Source organism: Erpetoichthys calabaricus, chromosome 4 (genome assembly GCF_900747795.2).
Source record: "Erpetoichthys calabaricus chromosome 4, fErpCal1.3, whole genome shotgun sequence".
NCBI lineage: Eukaryota > Metazoa > Chordata > Cladistia > Polypteriformes > Polypteridae > Erpetoichthys > Erpetoichthys calabaricus.
In genome coordinates this window covers 28,475,681-28,496,801 of record NC_041397.2, presented here as the reverse complement: position 1 = coordinate 28,496,801, position 21,121 = coordinate 28,475,681, and the positions used below count along the sequence as shown (strand labels likewise).

The following is a 21,121-nucleotide window of genomic DNA, read 5'->3' as shown; positions in this document are numbered from 1 at the left end:
CAGGGACGGAAGAAATTAAGTTCTTCCGAGCTGAAGAAAAAGAAGAGTTTTCATCTGACCTGGAAGTGCTATGGAATCACATGGACTGAAGGACAGAAGAACTTCCGGGTCGACGACTATTTAAAGGACTGTGGGAAACCCAGCAAAGAGAGCCGGAGTTGGGAGGAAGAGTGAAAGAGCTGCTGGGTGGAGTGGAGGATTTGATTATTGTTGATTTATTGATTATTATTGTGTATTGTGGGAGTGGAGGTGCTTTGTGCACATTATTGTAATTATTAAAAATATTATTGGGACTTTTTACCTGGTGTTTTGGTGTGTTGTCTGCGGGTTTGGAGGTGCGACAGCGCCCCGTATTGTCACACTATGTAGAAAAGTGAAAGTGTCAGTCTCTGTCTGAATGTCATCTTGTGGCAGCCCCTAGAGAGTTAGGATCACTCATGAGCTCTTCTAATTTTCTAAATGAAAAAAACTGATAAAACGCTCTTACTCCTACTCCTAAGATTTGAAAAATTTGTGTCACTCTGAGAATTTTGAGCCAGTTAGGACCGTTTTCCTGCTCTGAGACACTTGATGAATGTGGGCACACATCTGAGCAGGCATTCAGTGGATCACAGACCTTACACACAAATTACACCACCGCATCATTTAGAGTCTCCAACAGCCCTGATGTTTAAAGAGCTGGGCAAAACCAGTGTCCCTAGAGAAAATGAATATAAAAACATGGAGAACATGTAATGTTAGCACAGAAGACACTCCACATTATTAGTAAGTGATGGCAACTAAAAGAGGTGAAAACTTTGTGTGCGCGTTTATCTACGTATAACGGTCTATAATTAATTCTTTACTCCACCATTGTTTTGTAGCTCCATCACTCCACAATATGACACTTTCCTCAGAGTTTTCTATTACTTGTTTACTTATTCTAAACCAGCACATCATTTTATTTGAAATCATTCCTATGACAAATGTGCCCATGTATATTTTTAGTATAGCAAAAACATATTTGTAAAGAGAAATTAGTATTCATCCCGCATCCCAGGTCATATTTGTGCAATTTCTCTGACATAAACAAATCTATTCCAGCATCACAATGTTAACTTTCCTAGCAAATAGAATTTCAAAAGATTCATGTTTACACATAAAGCTATGAGAATAACCTGTGAAATTAAGTTACATCCTTCATTCCACTATCAACTCCTAACAGATTCTTTCCTAGGCAATAGTGGATTAGTCCCTTATTTATATGACTTCAGGAGAAAGCAATTAACTATAAAATGATTTAGTGTTCAAGTGCATTCAAATAACCCATAGGCGGGCAGCATGGCCCAGTCGCTGAGACTTCCAAGCCTTAGGCTGTCAATTCAGAACCACGGTGTGAACTCTAGTGAGTCTCTTAACCTGGCAGGGTTCAAACCATCAAAAAAGTGCAAATACATATACAGTATATATATGTGCTGTTTTATCTGCAATTTTATTGATTTACATTACATATCAGTAAGACATACTGTACAGTGTGTCACGTGCATGCGCATTGGGGACAGCTGAAGGGCACTAGAGACTGCAATTATACCGCCACACCAAGGGTTGGCGCTGTGTTTCATTGCCTCTCTCTCTTACACCCTCTGCAGACTAGATAATTGACAGCTGTAACATCCCTGACATCACTTCCAGTGTCCATCCACCCGGACCCTCCTCTTCCTACCAGGAGGGCAGAAAACCGGAAGCTCTGCCATCTTTGCCAGTTCCATCTGGAACTCATGTCTGAAAAGACCTTTTGACTGTTTAGATGATTTTCTTTTTATTGCAAACCAAGTACACAGGGTGCCGGGTTGGACCCTAAATTTTTTTTCATCGTCCTGTCATTCTCTTTCTGATCCAGATGAGATCAGATAGCCATGTAGAAAGCAGAGAAAGAAAAACATTTAGCATGGCGTAATGACTCAGAGATACAGGAACATCTAAAAGATTAGGAATGGCTTAAAATGCTCAATTAGATGAGGACAATACTGACAAAATCTGATAAATGCCTGCTAGACTCTACAAAATATTTAGTTTGTTCTTAAATAGAAGCCTTGTCTGTATTTTGTTTAATGGGAGATGGTCTTCCGTTGAGCAAAATTAGTTGGCATTGTTATGTTATCAATGTGATTTTATGTGTGTTATCTATATACTGTATATAAAAGCCAAATACCACTGACTCACTCATCACGAAATCTCCCGAACCATGAGGGGACTTGAAATTTGGAATGTAGGTTACCCTTGGCCCATAAGTGCTCGCTAAGAAATGGTTTTAAAAATTTCTGGTCCAGACGCGAAATTTCTTATAGTTTTTTAGACCCGTTTGTATGTCTGTCCACTTTTCACGAGAAAACTACTTAATGGATCGGGTTTTTTTCTATAATTTGCTTGAAAATTCCATTGATTTTGTGATTTTCTCATCGCACTACGTATCATAGTTCTCTTGCGGTATCGATTATTAGCGCAAATCCGAGAGAGACTCGTCGGGCTGCAGGGAGAGGAGTGGGGCCCTCCTCACTCACGTGCCAGCCTCGGGCATAACCTTAACTCCGCTTAGCTAGCGAATGAGAGAACTACTTAACGGATTTAGATTGTTTTTTTTTCTATAATTTGCTTGAACATTCCAGTTGATTTTGTGACTTTCTCATTGTATCATAGTTTGCTTGCGGTACTGATTTATTATCACAAATCCGAGACAGAGGCTGTGGGTTGAGGGGAGGGGGAAGCGTGACATCAGGCCCTCCTCACTGTCCTGTTTCACTAATATGTGGACGAAGCCGCGGGGGATGGCTAGTTATCTATATGTATAAAATGCTAAGGTCAATCCGTCTGTACATCTGTCACACGATTACTCCTAAGCTAACAAGGCTAGAACCTTGATCTCTGTCTTACTCAAAAGCTTATAACCTAGAAATGTTACACATTTGATGTAGCTGACTTGTTGTCATGTGCTTCTTCCTGCAAAATGATCAAGAAAGTGACATAGCAGAAAGAAAAAGTAGAACAGCAACGTATGCTGAGCATCAAACGAATCACAGAAGAAGTCAATTATGTGATGAAGAACTTTGTGATAGGAAGAAGAAGAATAAGAGCAGCGCCATCTACTGAGCATCAAGCACATCACAGAAGACGATTAAGTGAAGAAGACTGAGAACAGGCAAGCAAGTAATCCTGAATATAAAAAATTCTGACATGCTTTGGAAATTCAAAACATTTTGGTTATGCCATCCTGCTGGCCATTTTACTGGTGGTCACAAACGTTTATAGTAATTAAAGCACAGTCCTTGCAAGCCCATCTATTGATAATCCCCCATGACATGGTACATAAGTGTTCAGATTCATAATCAGTTGTGGATATTGTGTTTATTGATTGTCGAAAATGGACCCCATAATAGGAAGAAAGAAAAAGAAAAGTGCCCATGTCTGCTGAGTGTCTAGCCGATCACAGAAGCCGCTTAACATAAAAAAACTGAGCAGCAGGCAGGCAGGCACAAAGGCTCATAGGCATGAAGGACATAATCCAGGATGAAGAATGTATGAATGAGAACAAGAGAGAAATGCATGCCGACAAAACAAGAAATACTTAGGAAAATTACCAATGTGATCACTGTCAAGTTGTATTTTTTTGTTGTATTCATGGTGAAAAAGTGATGGAAAAGTTCAGCTTGCTCTTAACCATCTTTATTTTAGGACTGTAGGTCCATGCGTTTCACTAGTTTTTCATGTTTTTATGCTATTTCCATCTATGTTTTTGTTTATTATTGGTTAATTATGTACTGTGCTTTTAAGTTTACTTATGTTCCCTGTTCCTTATGAGTGGAGTCTCTAGAAGGTGGGTCACCCTGATGCCACCAGTCCTCAGCTCTGCTTTTGGCTATTCAAGTAAGCAGAGAAGGCTCAGGAGTTGGAGATCATTGCTTTTTGGTACAGTTTTGCATATTATTTTGGGACTGGTCTGCTTATGATTGCCATTTAGGGAACTCGTTATGACTCATTTTGCTCTACTGAGCTTTTTTCTATATTTTTCTATCTTTGTAAATAAATCTTCAACTTAAAAAATATTCACTTTTTGCTCATTCTAATACAGCATTTCTCAACCTTTAAGTATTTGCGACCCGAGTTTTCATAACAGTTTCAATCGCTCCCACCTAACATTTTTTTGAAGCCCTAATAAAATGTATTCCATTTTTTTTGCTGCCAATACACCGCTACAAGTTTTAAAATTTCCCTACGAATAGCGAAATTATGCCATATATGGCAAAATTCGCACCCCCTTTTTTGTTACTTCTTTTTTCTTACTGCTATATTGCCCCCCTAGTGATAAACCTTTATAGTATTACCCAATCACAATTGTTTGTTTATTAAGCAGTGATGTCTCATTGGGCGTTATTCCAATACAGTGAACCCTCGTTTATCACGGTTAATCCATTCCAGACTCTACCGTGATAAATGAATTTTCGCGAAGTAGAATTCTTTATTCATAAATCGAATATTTTCGCGGTTAGAGTATAGAAAACCTGTTTTACGACCTTCTAAATACGTTTTTTAACATTATTAAAGCCCTCTAGACATGAAATAACACCCTTTAGTCACCATTACACTCGTATTACCCAATATATTAGACAAAATAAGAGAAAATAAGACATATTAGACGTTACAAATATCATATTATTATTATTGTACTGTACATTTAATTACACACACACACAGTTCTTACACACAACCACTAACCTATGAAGGCACGACCTCAGTAGGAGAGTGTCTTCTTCCTCTGAAGGAGTACTAGGAGTAGGCAGTGGGTATCTGGGTGCACAGCTGAAGAACATCTTGATAGGCAGTTGCTGGCGCTGTCTTTTCATATGCATGAGGAGGCTTTTGTAGGGTACTGCCATCTTTGATCATATCCAAGAGTTTCACCTTCTCCTGGATGGTAAGCATCTTCCTCCAGTGCTTAGTTTTATTGTCAGAAGGCTTAGAAAAAGCAGCACGTTTAGGAGCCATCGTGGGGCTTAGATAAAAGTTCTCAGAAAGCGCATGCATAGTGACGTAAGTGACGTAAGCGTGTATGAGAAAAAATCACGATAGAGTGAAGCCGCGAAAGTCGAAGCATGATATAGCGAGGGATCACTGTACCGTTGTTACAGGATTGTGGGTCATTGGTGCGCCAAGGTAAATAAGTACCATATATACTCACGTTTAACTCAGGTCTTGAAACCCAAAAAATCGATCATAAAATTAGGCCCCAACTTATACGCCCGTTTAAAAATGCGACCCTTCATTTTTTTTTTACATCTTCTTGCTTCCTCCAATCTCGCACCAGTTTCTCAGACACATCGAATTTTGTTGCAGCAGTGCAGTTACCAATTTCTTTTGCCACTTCAACAACTTTTAATTTAAAACCTGCTTCATATTTTCTTCTGATCGTAGGTAAGGGATGCTCTTACGATAAAGGTGTATGAGGGTGTGAGATACGAAAAACAGAAAACAGTGCAAACGTCACTTTGGAATAGTTTGTGTATCATCGTGTGGTCATGTAGGCACAATACATAGGAAAAAAAGGCTGTGTGCTCCGTGGTTACTCTCTCAGGTGGTTGTAGCATATTGTAATCTCTTGGATCAATAGCATGAGTTTTCCACATTCGACTTATACGATGACATTATAAAATGCAAGAAATTATACAGTAAAATCAAGCCCCAAATTATCGGCGGGAGAACTTATCTGCGAGTATATACAGTAAATATTTTATTCCAATGAGGTTAAAGATGAGGTCACTTCCAAAACATGCAACTCAATGAAGCAGAAGCCTAATGACATTGACCTTCACCTATAAATATTTAGATAATGTCAGGCATGCCCACTTAGGGATCTTCCAAAGGGTTCGGTAAGCAGAACAATACCACAGCTGAGCCGGCAGGGGGCGTTGCTACTAACTATATAACTGGCTTCCTTCATTGTGTCGAACTGTCGCCAGGAGATGACACCTAGCCCTGTCCCCACAAGCACTGTCCCTTCTGGGATCTAAGGAATATAAACAGGGTACCGTGCCTAAGAAGTCGCCCTTTGACCCACTAAAAAAGTCCAAGACGGAGAGCTCAGCCGGTGTTTTGCAGTGCGAGATATTGTTTGACAATTTGTTGTGTCCTTTTATTTTCTTTTATTATTTAACGGGTGTGGCTGGGCTGGCACCATAAAGATTTCTGAAGCCTCCAGTATTTCTTGCTTCACAACAGATACGTACAATATATAATTCTGAGTTGCATTATACCATGATTCGTACAGATTGAAGAAGATTGCATTACATCAAGGGTCTCTCTTTGAATTGCCTTTCCCACGGTTTCTTCCATTTTTTTCCCTAAAAAGTTTTTTTTTTGGGAGTTTCTTCTTGTCTTCTTAGAGAGTCAAGGCTGGGGGGCTGTCAAAAGGCAAGGCCTGTTAAAGCCCATTGCAGCACTCCTTGTGTGATTTTGGGCTATACAAAAATAAATTGTTTTGTATTGTATGACTGTCATTGGGCTCATATCAAACAATGATGAAGCTGCAGAACCAGGCAGAGTGATGTGACAACAACAACTGGGTCTGTATTAAGACCAAAGAAGTCGCTGTGGACTTTAGGGCCCCTAAAAAGACCACTTACAATCCATCCATCCATCCATCCATTTTCCAACCCGCTGAATCCGAACAGGGTCACGGGGGTCCGCTGGAGCCAATCCCAGCCAACACAGGGCACAAGGCAGGGAACCAATCCCGGGCAGGGTGCCAACCCACCGCAGGACACACACAAACACACCCACACACCAAGCACACACTAGGGCCAATTTAGAATCGCCAATCCACCTAACCTGCATGTCTTTGGATTGCGGGAGGAAACCGGAGCGCCCGGAGGAAACCCACGCAGACACGGGGAGAACATGCAAACTCCACGCAGGGAGGACCCGGGAATCGAACCCGGGTCCCCAGGTCTCCCAACTGCGAGGCAGCAGCGCTACCCACTGCGCCACCGTGCCGCCCCCACTTACAATCCAGTAACTATTAAAGCAGAGGTTGTGGAGAGAGTCACCAGCTTTAACTTTCTAGGAGTCATCATCAAAGAGGACCTCTCCCGGGCTGACAACACTTCAGTGCTAGTAGGCAAAGCACAAGAAGACCTCTAATTCCTAAGATGGCTAAGGACAGCTAACCTCCCCCAGAAGCTGTTGATCACCCTTTCCAGATTCATCATAGAGAGCATTTTGACTAACTGTATAACAGCTTGGTACAAGAGCTGACCAATGCCACCAAAACAGCCCTGCAGCGGGTCGCAAAAACAGCACAGGACATTCTTTATTGGTACTGAACTGCAATCACTTGAACATCTGCACCAGACTTTCTGTGTAAGAAGGACTGAAATCTCCTCAGACTGAGATCAGTTTTCAATGAACATGTGCAGTAAGTTATGTAGGTAGTGTGTAATATACGGTTTACTAACATGTGCCATAATAATCTATGCTGCTGTACATCTATTCAGTAATAATCCATCCTGGTTACTGAATAGTTAACATTGCATATGGCATCTTACTAATATTTTGAACATATTTTGTTGAATTATTCTGTTTTCAGTTCTTACTTGTATTTACAGGTATTTATTGTATTGTTATCTATCTGAACTATTTGATTTTAGAGTTTAAATGCACCTTGGGGTTGTCACAGAAGTAATTTCATACAATGACAATAAAGAAATGGAACTTGAACTCTGAACCTTGAACCTTTGGTGATTATTACAAATGACGAAAACAAACAGGAGATGATTACAAAGGGAAGCATCATAGTCAAAAGGCCAGCAAAAGTCAGAATATCAGAAAGTGGGATCAAGCGAGACAATCAAAAAACAAAGTTGAATTCAAAAAGACTGATACAATACAATACAATACAATACAATACAATACAATACAATACAATACAATTTATTTTTGTATAGCCCAAAATCACACAAGAAGTGCTGCAATGGGCTTTAACAGGCCCTGCCTCTTGACAGCCCCCCAGCCTTGACTCTCTAAGAAGACAAGGAAAAACTCCCAAAAACCCATGTAGGGAAAAAATGGAAGAAACCTTGTTAAAGGCAGTTCAAAGAGAGACCCCTTTCCAGGTAGGTTGGGTGTGCAGTGGGTGTCAAAAAGAAGGGGCTCAATACAATAGAATACACAGAACAGGACACAAGTAATCCTCAATACAATATAATAGTGCAATAGAAATATTACAAGTACAATGTAGAATTCAACAGCAGATGATATCACATAATATAATTTGGATTTGTTTAAAGTCCTGGAGACCTCGGCCATCAAGCTGACTCCCCCAATTAGCCATTCCACAGCTGAGATAGTGCTGGGCCAGCCAATTGTGATTTTTCCCTTGGGATTAATAAAGTATCTATCTATCTATCTATCTATCTATCTATCTATCTATCTATCTATCTATCTATCTATCTATCTATCTATCTATCTATCTATCTATCTATCCAATGAAAGGACCCCTCTACCTGACGATTCCTGTGATCAGAGATGACTAAGATAAGAAGTCAAAGCCAGAATACCAAAGCCTAGCCGTAGGGCCCACTTGAAAATCAAGCTAACCAGCACTAAGGATAAAGAGATTTTGTATCCACCAGGGGATCACTTGAAAATATAAACAGCGTCATATTTATATGCAATCCCCTGTGATGTCACATGCATGACAGCTCGGTCATTTTATCATAACCAGGAAGACCAGGTAAATAATGATAATCAATAGTGGTAATAAAATCTTTAACTTTTTAATATTTAATTCAAAATGCAAAGCACAAATCAAAATAAGTTTTCATTAATAAAATAAAAAAAAACTAAAATGGACAGCATAAAAGTGTGTGTTTATTGCACTGCTCATAAAGAAATTAAAATGGACTGAATAAAAGTGTGTGTATATTACACAGCCCATGCATGAAAACATGAGATTAAATTGACTTTTTGGCCACCACTACAAAGTACGTGAAGTAAGTAACAAATGGCATCAATGACGTTTGAGTGAAGTATTCCTTTAATTGAGGCCTATGCTGTTCTTTTACATTTTTTTCACAACAGCACCATCTACTGGAGTATTACAGAAAGTGCCCCACTAGCCTAATACACAGAGAGCCCTGATCGATGCCCAGCACTCAGGACTTTTTCAGGCTGATCTGATGAGTGCAATAAAGGCACACATTTACTGGCCGTGTAGTGTAACGTAGTTAAGCTGCTTCCAGCCCTGCGCAAGACTCATCATCCCTGTGCTCCGATTGTAAAAAGACAAAGCATGCAAAAAAAACCATTGTATACGCTAATCTCACAAGTCGCCTTGAACAAAGATGTCAGCCAGATATACAATAATAATAATAATAAAGATACATGTTTTTAAGCTAACTGTCTGATGCTGCTGGTTCATCTGCCCGGCAAATCCACGTCTTATGAAAGACATGGCCTGCAACACAAAACGTGAACTTCACTTCGCTGTGACTGATGGCAGCAGCACTTACTGTTTTTTCAGTGTGTCAACAGATTTTCCACTTCAGAGAACTGTCATCAGCAGCTCACCTGTAATTTGTTACACCACACTGAAACATACAGTTTGGGTTGTTCTTTCTGATATTGCTGTAATAAAAATGGTGAACATTTCACTCATGGTCTGTCGCATTTTAATCAGCTCTGAGTTTTAAATCCACCTATTATTCTATACAAGCACGTTGCATGTTGGTGTCTTTCCTGACAGGTGCAGATTACAAATTGGGGTCAAATACAAGTAACGGTGATGCTACTCAGTCACTGAGAAGCTGGACGCCTTCATTGTCAAATGCTTTAGTAAAACTAGTAAAGTGTTAAATGTGGTAATGCAGACACTGACAATTCTTCTTCTTCCTCTTCATCTTTTCCTACTTCTATGTGTGGTTGACTGTCCTGATCAACCTTCTCCAAACAGCTTAGTCCTGCAGCTCCTCCACAGTCAGACCCTTTTCCTTCATATCTTCTTTTGCTTTATCTATCCACCTTCACTTTGTCCTTCCTCACTTTCTCTTCCTCTGTATTTCCGTTCCCATCACTCTTTTGCCCCCATATTCATTGTCTCTCCTCATCACATGTCCATACCACTTCAGCCATCTCTCCCACTTTTTTTGTACCTCTGATTGTCTCATTTCTTCTTCTGTCCTTTATTGTAACTCCACACTTTCATCTTAACATTCTCATTTCTGCCACATCCAAATAACTTCTACTGCTCTCCCCTTTACTGCCCATGTCTCAGCTCTATGCATTATTGGTGGTCTTACCACTGTCCTAAAAACCTGACCTTTAACCTGTGCCTTAATTCTTCAATTCCACAGTACTGCAGATAACTTCTTCCAATTGTTCCTTCCACACTGCACTCTGTGGGTTATCTCTGCATCTAGTTCTCCATCTGTCACTGATCCTAGATCCTTAAATGTATCCCCTCTTTTCAGAAGCTCTCCCTACAGTCTAACCTTCTGAATCCTGATCATCATTAAACCTCACATGTTCTGTCTTCCTCCTGTTTATCTTCAAACCTCCATCTTCCAAAGACCTTCTCCATCCTTCAAGTTTCTACTCCACTTATTCTTTTATGGTGTTTGACATCAGCAAAAAGCTTGCACCAGGGGGACTGATCTTTTATTCCCCAACTTAACACATCAAAGAGGTAAGGACTTCAAGAAGATCCCTGGAGCAGACCTACTTGAACTAACTGACATGTACTATTTTATAATGCTGACTGCTGGCTTCCCGTCACCCAAAACTGGATGAGAAAATGGATGGATGAGCAAATTTCATTTATTTATTGGTGCAATTGATTACTTGTAAATTAGAGAAAGAATTACTGTATATACTCGAGATTAACTTCTCCCGTGGATAAGTCAGGACTTGATTTTACCGTATAATTTCCGGTATTTTATAATGTCGGTCATATAAGTCGAATGCAGAAAACTCACGTTATTGGTCCAAGAGATTATGATATGCCAACACCCACCTGACAGAGTAACCACGGAGCCCACTGCCTTTTTTTCTATGTATTGTGCCTACGTGACCACACAGTAATACACGATCTATTCTGAAGCGACATTTGCACTGTTTTGTGATTTTTGTATCTCACACCCTCATAAACCCTTATCTATGATGGAGCGTTCGATCAGAAGAAAATTTTAAGCTGGTTTTAAATTAAAAGGCATTGAAGTGGCAGCAGAAATTGGTAACTGCGCTGCTGCAGCAAAATTCGATGCGTCTGAGAAACTGATGCTAGATTGGAGGAAGCAAGAAAATGTAAAAAAAAAAAAATTAAGTGTTGCATTTTTGAACAGGCATATAAGTCGGGATCTGATTTTATGATCGATTTCTCAGGTTTCAAGACCCGACTAATACGCGAGTTTATACAGTAAAAGGTTGTAATAGATCATTTAAACAACTTGATCAGCACTAATGAAGGACATAAGATATTATAACATTCCATCCATCCATTAACCAACCCGCTATATCCTAATTATAGGGTCACTGGGGTCTGCTGGAGCCAATCCCAGCCAACATAGGGCGCAAGGCAGGAACCAAACCTTGGGCAGGGTGCCAGCCCACCACAGGGTGCACACCCACACCCACACACTAGGGACAATTTAGAATAAACAATCCACCTAACCTGCATGTCTTTGGACAGTGGGAGGAAACTGGAGCACCCGAAGGAAACCCACGCAGACACGGGGAGAACATGATTATAACATTCTCAAACCCAATTAATCAGTTTCAGGTTCATGGCCCTTGATGCCTTTATAGTGGATGGGCCAGTGGAGAGAGCGTCTTCAGGGCTTTATCTCCTCTGGGAGGATAGAGGGCAGCCTCCCTGGGTTACAACAGCACCACAGATTCCCACATGGTGCCACCAGAGGGTGCTGCAAATGCTGCACAGCCCTACTATGGACCCATAAGTGCTGCAGGACGAAGAGCACCTGGAGCACTTCCGGGTACCCCATTTAAGGAGCCTGCCATCACTTCTCAGAGAGCCAGAGTTGGAAGGTGGAGGACAAAGCTTGCAGAAGGAGGAGTGGAGATGGACAAGGGGCAGAAGAGACAGAGAAAGGAAGAAAGTCTTTCTGTTAATTGTTCTTGCTGGATTGTGCTGCATAAGGTGGGAAATGAGGAAAAAATGTTTCCCACAGCTGAATAAAGGTGTGTTGTGTGCTGTTTGGAGAACTGTAGACCCCCTGATTACCTTAAGGGGAACAGAGCCTACCCAGACAGTGGTTGGGTACAAGGCTGGTACAAATCCTGGACAAGCTGCCAGTTCACTCTCTCTCTCACACACACACTCACGTGGGCCAGTTTACAATTGGAAATGAACCGATGAAGCAGGGAAAAACCCACAGGCACATGTGGAGAATGTGCTGGCTTCACACTGACAGAAACTGGGCGAGGGATTTCAGCCCTGGACGCTTAACTAAATGAGGCAGCAGAACTAACTAATGCGGCAACATGCTGCCCTGAAGTAACGAAGCTCTATAAAAAGTCAATTGATTTCTTTTTTTATTGCATTAGTGAAGGCTATTTGGGACTTTTGAAGATATTCAGCGATTATTAGTAAAGAGTTGTGGGTCACAATTTAGTTAAGGCAGGTGCTTAAGCTGCTCAGACTTTTTTAGACTGCTAATATCTCCTTTATATCTCCAGTCCTGGTGGGCCGCAGTGGCTGCAGGTTTTCATTCTAACCATCTTCTTTATTAGTGAGCTGTTTTTGCTGCTGATTAACTCGTTTTTCCTTAGTTTTAATTGACGTGACTGAGACCCCTTAGTTGTTTCTTTTTCTTAAATGAGCAGCCAAATAATAATGAGACACAAAACAAGCCACCACATGATCAGCTAACGTGAAAATAAAGAAAGGTGAAGGTCTCAGTCATGTTGGTCTCCTCAAGTTACCAAAAACATCTTAACGGTGGTCTAAGAAAAAACAGAAAATCAACAGTCTGCTGTAGCAGAATGAGAGCAGCAACAAGTTAAGCTATTCAATAACGGCTTTAATCAACAGCAAGAATTGGCTTCTCATTAAGTCACTGGTTGGAGTGAGATTGGCTGGAGTTTGACGTTCCAGTTTAGCTGGTCATCTGTTGGCTCGTTTCACATCTCATTTCTGTTTGGCTGCCATTTAATGAAGAAACGAATCAATTCAGAGGACTGAATCCTTAAAAACAGGGCAATTAAAATGAAGGGAAAAGGAGTTAATTAGCATTGAAAACTGATTAGGAAAATGGTTAAAATGAAGACCTGCAGCCACTGCGGCCCACCAGGACCCGAGTCAGACACCCCTGAATGAAGGAATCTGTTATAAAGGAGATATTAGCAGTCTAAAAATGTTTGAGCAGCTCTAAGAATATTAAGGGTGGCACAGTGCTACCACTGCATGCCTTACTCTATGAGACTCCAGGGTTCAAATCCCAGGTCCTCCCTGTGTGGAGTTTGCTTGATCTCCCAGGACTGACAAGGACTTTCTCCAGGTGCTCTGATTTCCTCCTGCAGTCCAAAGACATGCAGGTTAAGTGAAATGGTGTTGCCACATTGGCACGTGTGTGTGTTCACCCTGTGATGGACTGGTGTCCTGCCTGTCTTGCACTGAATGATTGCTAGGATAGGCTCCAGCTGCCCCACAACCCTACTGTGAATGATTGAGCTAAGAAGATGGAGGGAGGCATGGATAACAACGATCATTAAACCTGTTACTGTCATCTTTTATTTGATATCATCATGTTTACAGTGTATCTTGTGGCATGCAGACTGTTAATAGCTGCTTATAAATGACACCTAAGCTAAGCTGTTCCCTATTGCTGTTCTGCCTAGCACAGTGCTCTGCTAAACGCGTTTTTTCTGTCGTGACTTCTCAAAAAGGTCAGCAATTAGAAAAGTGCAAGTAAAGCACACCTTTGGAAAAGCGCAGTGTTTGAATCAAAGACGGCTGGGCTGGAATATCTGTTCACTGTGCTCCCCCTAGTGGGTAAAAACTGCAGTACAGCCATCTTTAATTATAGAAATTATGATTACACTGGACAACAAAGACTTTATTCCCTGAACAATTTTGGGTTCGTCTTATTGGTTTTTGCAGGATGATCACAAAAATCACCTTTAAATGTTCTAATCACATAACATTTTATTGCATTCACCTATTTTTGTGATTTCCTTTCATATTGTAAGTACAGCATACAGAAACAGCTCAACAACTACAACTAGGACATTATAATAATAATAATTCTTTGCATTTATATAGAGCTTTTCTCACTACTCAAAGCGCTCATTGGTGGTGATCTAAACATAATGGCACTGCAGCTCGGATATCCCAGGTACGGCGAATGGGATAGTGTTGTGACAGAAACACGCTGCTCAAAGAAGGCACACGGTGTCTCAGGAAGGCAGAATCAAGTTTTATTGCGTGATGCGTACGCAGTCTCGATTCAAATGAAATGAGCAATTAGCAAATTCAGCGAGCTTACATTTATTACAATTCTTATCACTTATGCAAAATACTCTCCCCCTTTCCATCATTACCTAATGTTCAAATCCACCATTACCTAATGTCCACCACTTGACCAAAGATGCCATCATGAAGTCATACCCTGTGCAGAAACGTATTTATCAATCGATTCCCACCAGTAAGTCGGAATCAGGTGGATCCACACATAAGATATTGGGCTCGAGGTTGGGGCAGCAGCGCCACTTACACAATAACTCTGTTTCTAATAAACTACATTTTCCTTGACTTCTCCTCACCTCAACTTCATGAAAACGATGAACAAGGCAGGTGAATGGTTTTGATATTTGACACAGATGTTTCCAAAAACAACCGATGCCAAGATTAAGGAAGGCATTTTTGTTGGTCCACAAATCAGACAAACTGTTTGAAGATCTGCTAGTGGGATGGAGAAAATCACATAGAAGGCATTCAAGGATGTGATGGAGAATTTTCTTGGCAACAACAGCACACCAAACTATGTTCTGCTTCTTGACAACTTGCTTCAAAAGCACACAGAACCACTAAGTGTAGTCTAAAGACTGACACTCAGACTTCTTCCCTGCTTATCTTGGTGCTGTCAGTGATAAACATGGTGAAAGGTCTCACCAGGACATTGAAATGATGGAAAAGTGGCATCAGGACAAATGGAAACCATCAACGCTGGCTGACTACTATTAGACATTGACAGGAGCAGGGATCTGTGATATCCAGAGTGAACTTCTCCAGGCTGGTGGTAAGGCTGTCCTCCTGGCATTGCACGCAGTCTTTGCTTCCATTTGTGAGACTGGCATCATCCCAACTGACTGGAAAACAGGACTTGTCGTCCCTATCTGGAAAGGGAATGGTGATCACCTGGATTGACTACAGAGGGGTAAAACTGCTCTTGGTGCCAGGTAAGGTCTTTGCTAGGGTCATCCTCAGTAGGATCATTGATCACTTGTTCGCCTACCAAAGACTGGAGCAGTCTGGTTTCACACCTAAGAAGTCTACCATCGACCGCATCCTGGCACTGAGGGTTCTCATGGAGTGCAAAAGTGAATATCAGCAGAGTTTCTTTGCAGCCTTTGTCGATTTTCATAAAGGGTTCAACTCAGTTGATTGAACTGCCCTGTGTGACATTCTAAGACTATGTGGGATCCCACCAAAGTTTCTGGATATCATGGCTGGCCCGTACACTGGTATTGTGAGTGCTGTGCAGAGTGGAGGCAGAACCTCTGTGTTTTTCCCAATTGATTCTGGGGTTCGTCAACGGTGTGTTCTGTTCCTACTCTGTTCAGTGCTTGCATGAACTGGGGTCCAGCGGCTGTGGAACATCTGTTGGTGAAGAAAGATTCATGGATCTTGACTTTGCTGACGAAGCTGTGATCTTCGCAGAGTCAATGGAGGCTCTGATCGGGGCGCTTGAGAGACTGAGTGAGGACTCTGAGTGTCTGGCCTTGCAAGTGTCCTGATAAACACCAAGATCCAGGCCTTTAATGACCTCTTAGGGTCAACAATGTGTCTGTCTGCGGAGAGAGTGTCGACCTTTTTGAAAGGTTTACTTACCTTGGCAGTGACATTCATGTCTCTGGTGACTCTTCCTATGAAGTCAGTAGACGGATTGGGAGAGCAAGGGGGGTCATGAGGTCGCTGGAAAAGTGTGTGTGGCGCTCCCAATATCTGAGCAAAAGCAGAATGTTTTGCCCTATGGTTGCGAGACATGGACAGTATCCATTTACCTGAGATGAAGACTGGACTCCTTCAGTACTGTAGGGTGGATTGGTCTTTCATCCCACAACTCAACACATTCATAATCAGATCAAAGAGGTAAGGATTTAAAGAAGATCCCTGGTTCAGACCTCCTCTAACTGACATCTTGTCTGTTACTCCAACACTGTTTCTAACCCAGGTTCTCACTCCCTCATACATGTCCTAGACAATCCTCAAATACTTCTCTGGTCCTCCTTTCTCTCTCATGCACCTCCAGACCTCTTGACGTGGTACTCGATCATAAGCCTTCTCCAAATCAATAAACACCATATGCAGACCTTTCTGTTTTTCCTGATGTTTCTCTATCAGCTGTCTCAATGCTCTCTGTAACATTAGCATGTAATTGAAATTGTTTTATTTTTTTTTTTGTGGATTATTTCAAAAATTGTTGTTTTTTAAAAAATATATATTTGAAGTGTGCCTTGAGAGAGAATGTCACGTAAGACTGGAATCACTGTGCACGTCCAGGCTTTCTCAGATCACAAAAAGTTTGCATTGATGCATGAATTGCAGCCAATGGTAGAATAATCGACAGTGGTCATGATAACCCGAGGGTTTTGTTCTCTGTAGTTCATAAACTACTTCAGTTTGCATCTGGCCCAATTACCTCCTCCATTGTAGCCTATGAAAAATGTCTCCACTTTTTCCATAATAAAATTAAAAGTCTAAATAAGTCATCTAACATAAATCTATCATCCATTTATATTTATCCCTGTCTTCCCACTCCATCCAGCTCCTTTTCCAAATGTTCCCCAGTCACATCTGCACTTGTTAATGACCTGCTTTGTAAGATGAGGCCCATTACTTGTGTATGGGACCCCATCCCCACCACACTTCTTAAATCCTGCCTTCAAGTCATAATCTTGACTGTTACGACAGTAATAAAAACATTTCTTGACACCAGCTTTGTGCCGAACCTTTTAAAATTGCTTCTGTAACCCTCAGGGTTATAAACGTCAGGACTTGATGTTGACAATCGTAACAATTTTTGGTATATTTCAAACTTACCTTTTCTGTCCATATTTACCACTGTGTAGCCACTGTGTACCACTGTGTGATTTTATTTTGATTTTTGTAACATTCGATATGTTTATGTTCTATTGTGAATAAAATTTAGATTTATGAGATTTGCAAATCATTGTATTCTGTTTTTATTTACATTTTACACAGCATCCCAACTTTTTTGGACTTGAGGTTGTAAACTGATGGACCCCTTTCAGTCTGGTTTGAGAGCACGGCTGTGAAACTGCTATGCTTCGGGTAACTAATGATTTGCTTATAACAGCAGACTCTGGGCAACCATGTATATTAATTCTATTAGGCCTGCAAGTCCAATGAGGTTACGCTGAAGCTTTATAACGCACTGGTAAGGCCTCTTCTGGAGGTCTTTGTGGTCTCCAGGCTACAAAAAGGACATAGCAGCGGTAGGAAAAGTCCATAGAAGAGCAGCTAGGCTGATTCCAGCACCAGAGTGGATGAATTATGAAGGAAGATTAAAAGAGTTGAGCCTTTTCAGTTTAATGATAAAAGATTATGAGGAGACATGATTGAATTGTTTAAAATTATGAAGGGAATTAGTAGTACAGTAATCCCTCGCTACTTCACGGTTCACTTTTCGCGGATTCACGACTTCGCGGATTTTATATGTAAGCATATCTAAATATATAACGCGGATTTTTCGCTGCTTCCCGGGTTTCTGCAGACAATGCGTCTTTTTACTTCTGGTATTTGCTTCCTCAGTTGGTTTGCCCAGTTGATTTCATACAAGAGATGCTATTGGCGGATGGCTGAGAAGCTACCCAATCAGAGCACGCAGTTAAGTTCCTGTGTGCTTCTGATTGGCTCAGCGACGGAGTGCTGCATTAACCAGGAAGTCTCATCTCACTCATTCAGCATTAACATGCTCTTGCTACTGCATTCAGGGGATTATCACCTTCAATCGTCATCATTTTTACTGCGCAGCATATTCATCACCATCATCACGTCATATATAGCTACGTGTACTTCACTATACAGTAAGTGTAAACTTATCTACCGATTTCATATTGTTTAGCAGTTGTCCCTGTTATTAATAGAGTAAAGGGTGGGTTGTAAACAATACAGGGAGGGTTTAAAAACGTTCAAATACACGTTAAATAATTAAATAAATATGGTGTCCCTACTTCACGGAAATTCAGTTATCGCGGTCGGCCTTGGAACCTATCTCCCGCAATAAGTGAGGGATTACTGTAGTGTATTGGGACTGTTATTTTAAAATGAGTTCATGACAAACACGGGGGTACATTTGGAAACTTAAGAGCAAATTGTGCAGAAAACATTCAGAGGTTTTCCTTTACACAGAGAACCGTAGACACATGGAATAATTGTACAAGTAGTGCCTGCGCCACCACCATCTACTCAAAGCATCATGATGTTCCAACATTGATGGATTAAAAGCCAGAAGTCTGCATGACCATCATCATCAAGTCCTTCCGTGAGAACCCTAAATACAAAGAGGACTATTTCATTTATGTGAGGTAGAATGCCCAGAGGGGACTGGGTGGTCTCATGGTCTGGAACCCCAGCAGATTTTATTTTTTTCTCCAGCTGTCTGGAGTTTTTTTTTTTTATTCTGTCATCCCTGGCCATCGGACCTTACTCTTATTCTATATTAATTAATGTTGTATTATTTTAATTCTTACTTTGTCTTTTATTTTTCTTTTCTTCATTATGTAAAGCACTTTGAGCTACATTTTTTGTATGAAAATGTGCTATATACATAAATGTTGTTGTTGTTGTAGTGTGGTAGATGGTAGGACTTTAAGGACTTTCAAAACTCGACTTGATGTTATTTTAGAAGAACTAAGTGGATAAGAATGGCAGGCTTTGTTGACCTGAATGGCCTGATCTCATCGAGATTGTTCAAATGTTCTCAGTGCAGCCTCTCTGGCACTGTCCTCCAGTGCCTCAGGTCCTTTCAGACTGATAAGAAAGAGTTTGCTAGTCTTGGCCACAGAAGCTCCAGCTCAGTTCCAGTCACACAGGGCTCTGTCCTCGGCCCTCTGCTCTTCTGTATCTCTATGCTTCCCCTTGGCCATATCATTCATAGCTATGGACTGGGTTATCATTTTTATGCAGACGATACTCAACTCTATTTAAATGTTAAAAGTGAAAGTTCATCAGGGCTTTCTCAGCTCACAACCTGCCTCAGTGAAAGTAAAACCTGGATGGAGCAGAACTTTTTAAAATTAAATTGCCAACAAAACTGAACTGCAAATTGGCACTAAAGCACAATTTAAGAAAATGAGCTCCTTCTCAGTCACTCTTGACGGTGATCTTATCAGACCTTCTTCTAATGCAAGAAATCTTGGTGTCATTTTTGATTCCTCCCTTTCTTATTCCGCCCACAGAAACCACATTAAGGAACTTTCTTACTTCCACCTCTGTACCATATCCCATGTTCTCTCATTCCTCTCCATTTCTAATGGTGAGAAACTTGTCCAAACTTTTATCACATCCTGCACTGATTACTGTATCACCCTAATGGCCGGTGCCCATTCTAATCTTCTATCACCGCTCCAGCTGATTCAAACATGGACCATCAACAGTAAGCATATCACACCCATCCTGCTTTGCCTTCACTGTCTCCCTGTGTCTTATAGAATTGAATATAAAATCTGCTATTAACCTACAAAGCTTTAAATGGTCTCGCACCGGACTACATCAGCGACCCTCTCCATAACTATGCTTCTGTTCACTCACTAAGGTCCTCTGATTCTGGGAATCTTGTTGTGCCCCACACTAACCTGCACTCTATAGGTGACAGGGCCTTCAGCTGTATAGCACCCTGCCTTTAAAGTGACCTCCATAAATTAATTAGATCAGCTGACTCAATTCATTCTTTTAAAAAAAACTTAAAACTCATCTGTTCAAGAAGGTGTCTAACTTAACCTGACATTGTGTCTCCTCTTTTAATCTCCCTCTCTGTCCAGATGCTCAATATACCTTGTGTGTGTTATAGCTCAAATGATGTTATTTGTTCAGGTTTTTCTTCTTGTATTAAACTTAGAATTTTACTCAGGTTTATTGTCTTTTATTTATCGAATGCTTTGTATACCCTGTATGTATCTGTTTTAGTGCTCTATGCAGAAAATATTTGCATCCAATGTTTACATATACTTTGCTCTTATTTCTGAGTCTGTGGAGAGTGGGAAAGGTGCTATATAAATAAAATATCTTACTATTGTTATCAGAATTATTATTAGTCTGACCTTTGCCTGGTGGAGAGTAAGGGCTGGGAGGAGTGGTTTCTAATTGTACGACTTGGCCATGCCTCCTAGGGCTTGAGTGACAGGAGTAAGGCTTGAGAGGGGGCAGAAGAGCGGGGTGAAGTGGATGGGTACACATAGTAGCTGAGATAGGAAAGCTGCAGGACATTGATAAGTGGCTGAGGTTTGGGTGGTGTGCTCTATAACCGAAAACAGCGGAACAGAACAGAGCAATACACTCGATGAGGCCCCAACAGCTGGGAGCCGTCCCTTTTCTTATTTACACGAGTCGCTGCAATAGACTTTTATGATACCTAATAGTGTTACACCATTTAAATACAAACAGAAAAAGAGCAAGTAATACTAAGTAGGTTAAGGCTAGAACACTGCGCCTTCAATCAATAGCTCGTCACCGAGATGGCCAGGGTGCAAAATGTTAGGGTTGCCAGATGTCCCTTATATACGGGACATATCCCATATTTGATCATTTTGTCCCCTGTCTCGTATTTTGTCCCGTCCCGTTTCAGGGACACTCAAACGTCCCGTGTTTAGTTCATGTTCAAATTTCATAATAAAA

The 21,121-nt window shown here is 41.0% G+C and overlaps 1 protein-coding gene across 1 annotated transcript in view; it reads left to right on the top strand.

Moving 5' to 3' along the window:
* LOC114649910 (uncharacterized) overlaps nt 1-21,121 on the top strand; it is a 625,678-nt gene that overhangs the window by 561,418 nt on the left and 43,139 nt on the right. The gene's annotated exons all lie outside the window — the stretch shown is intronic.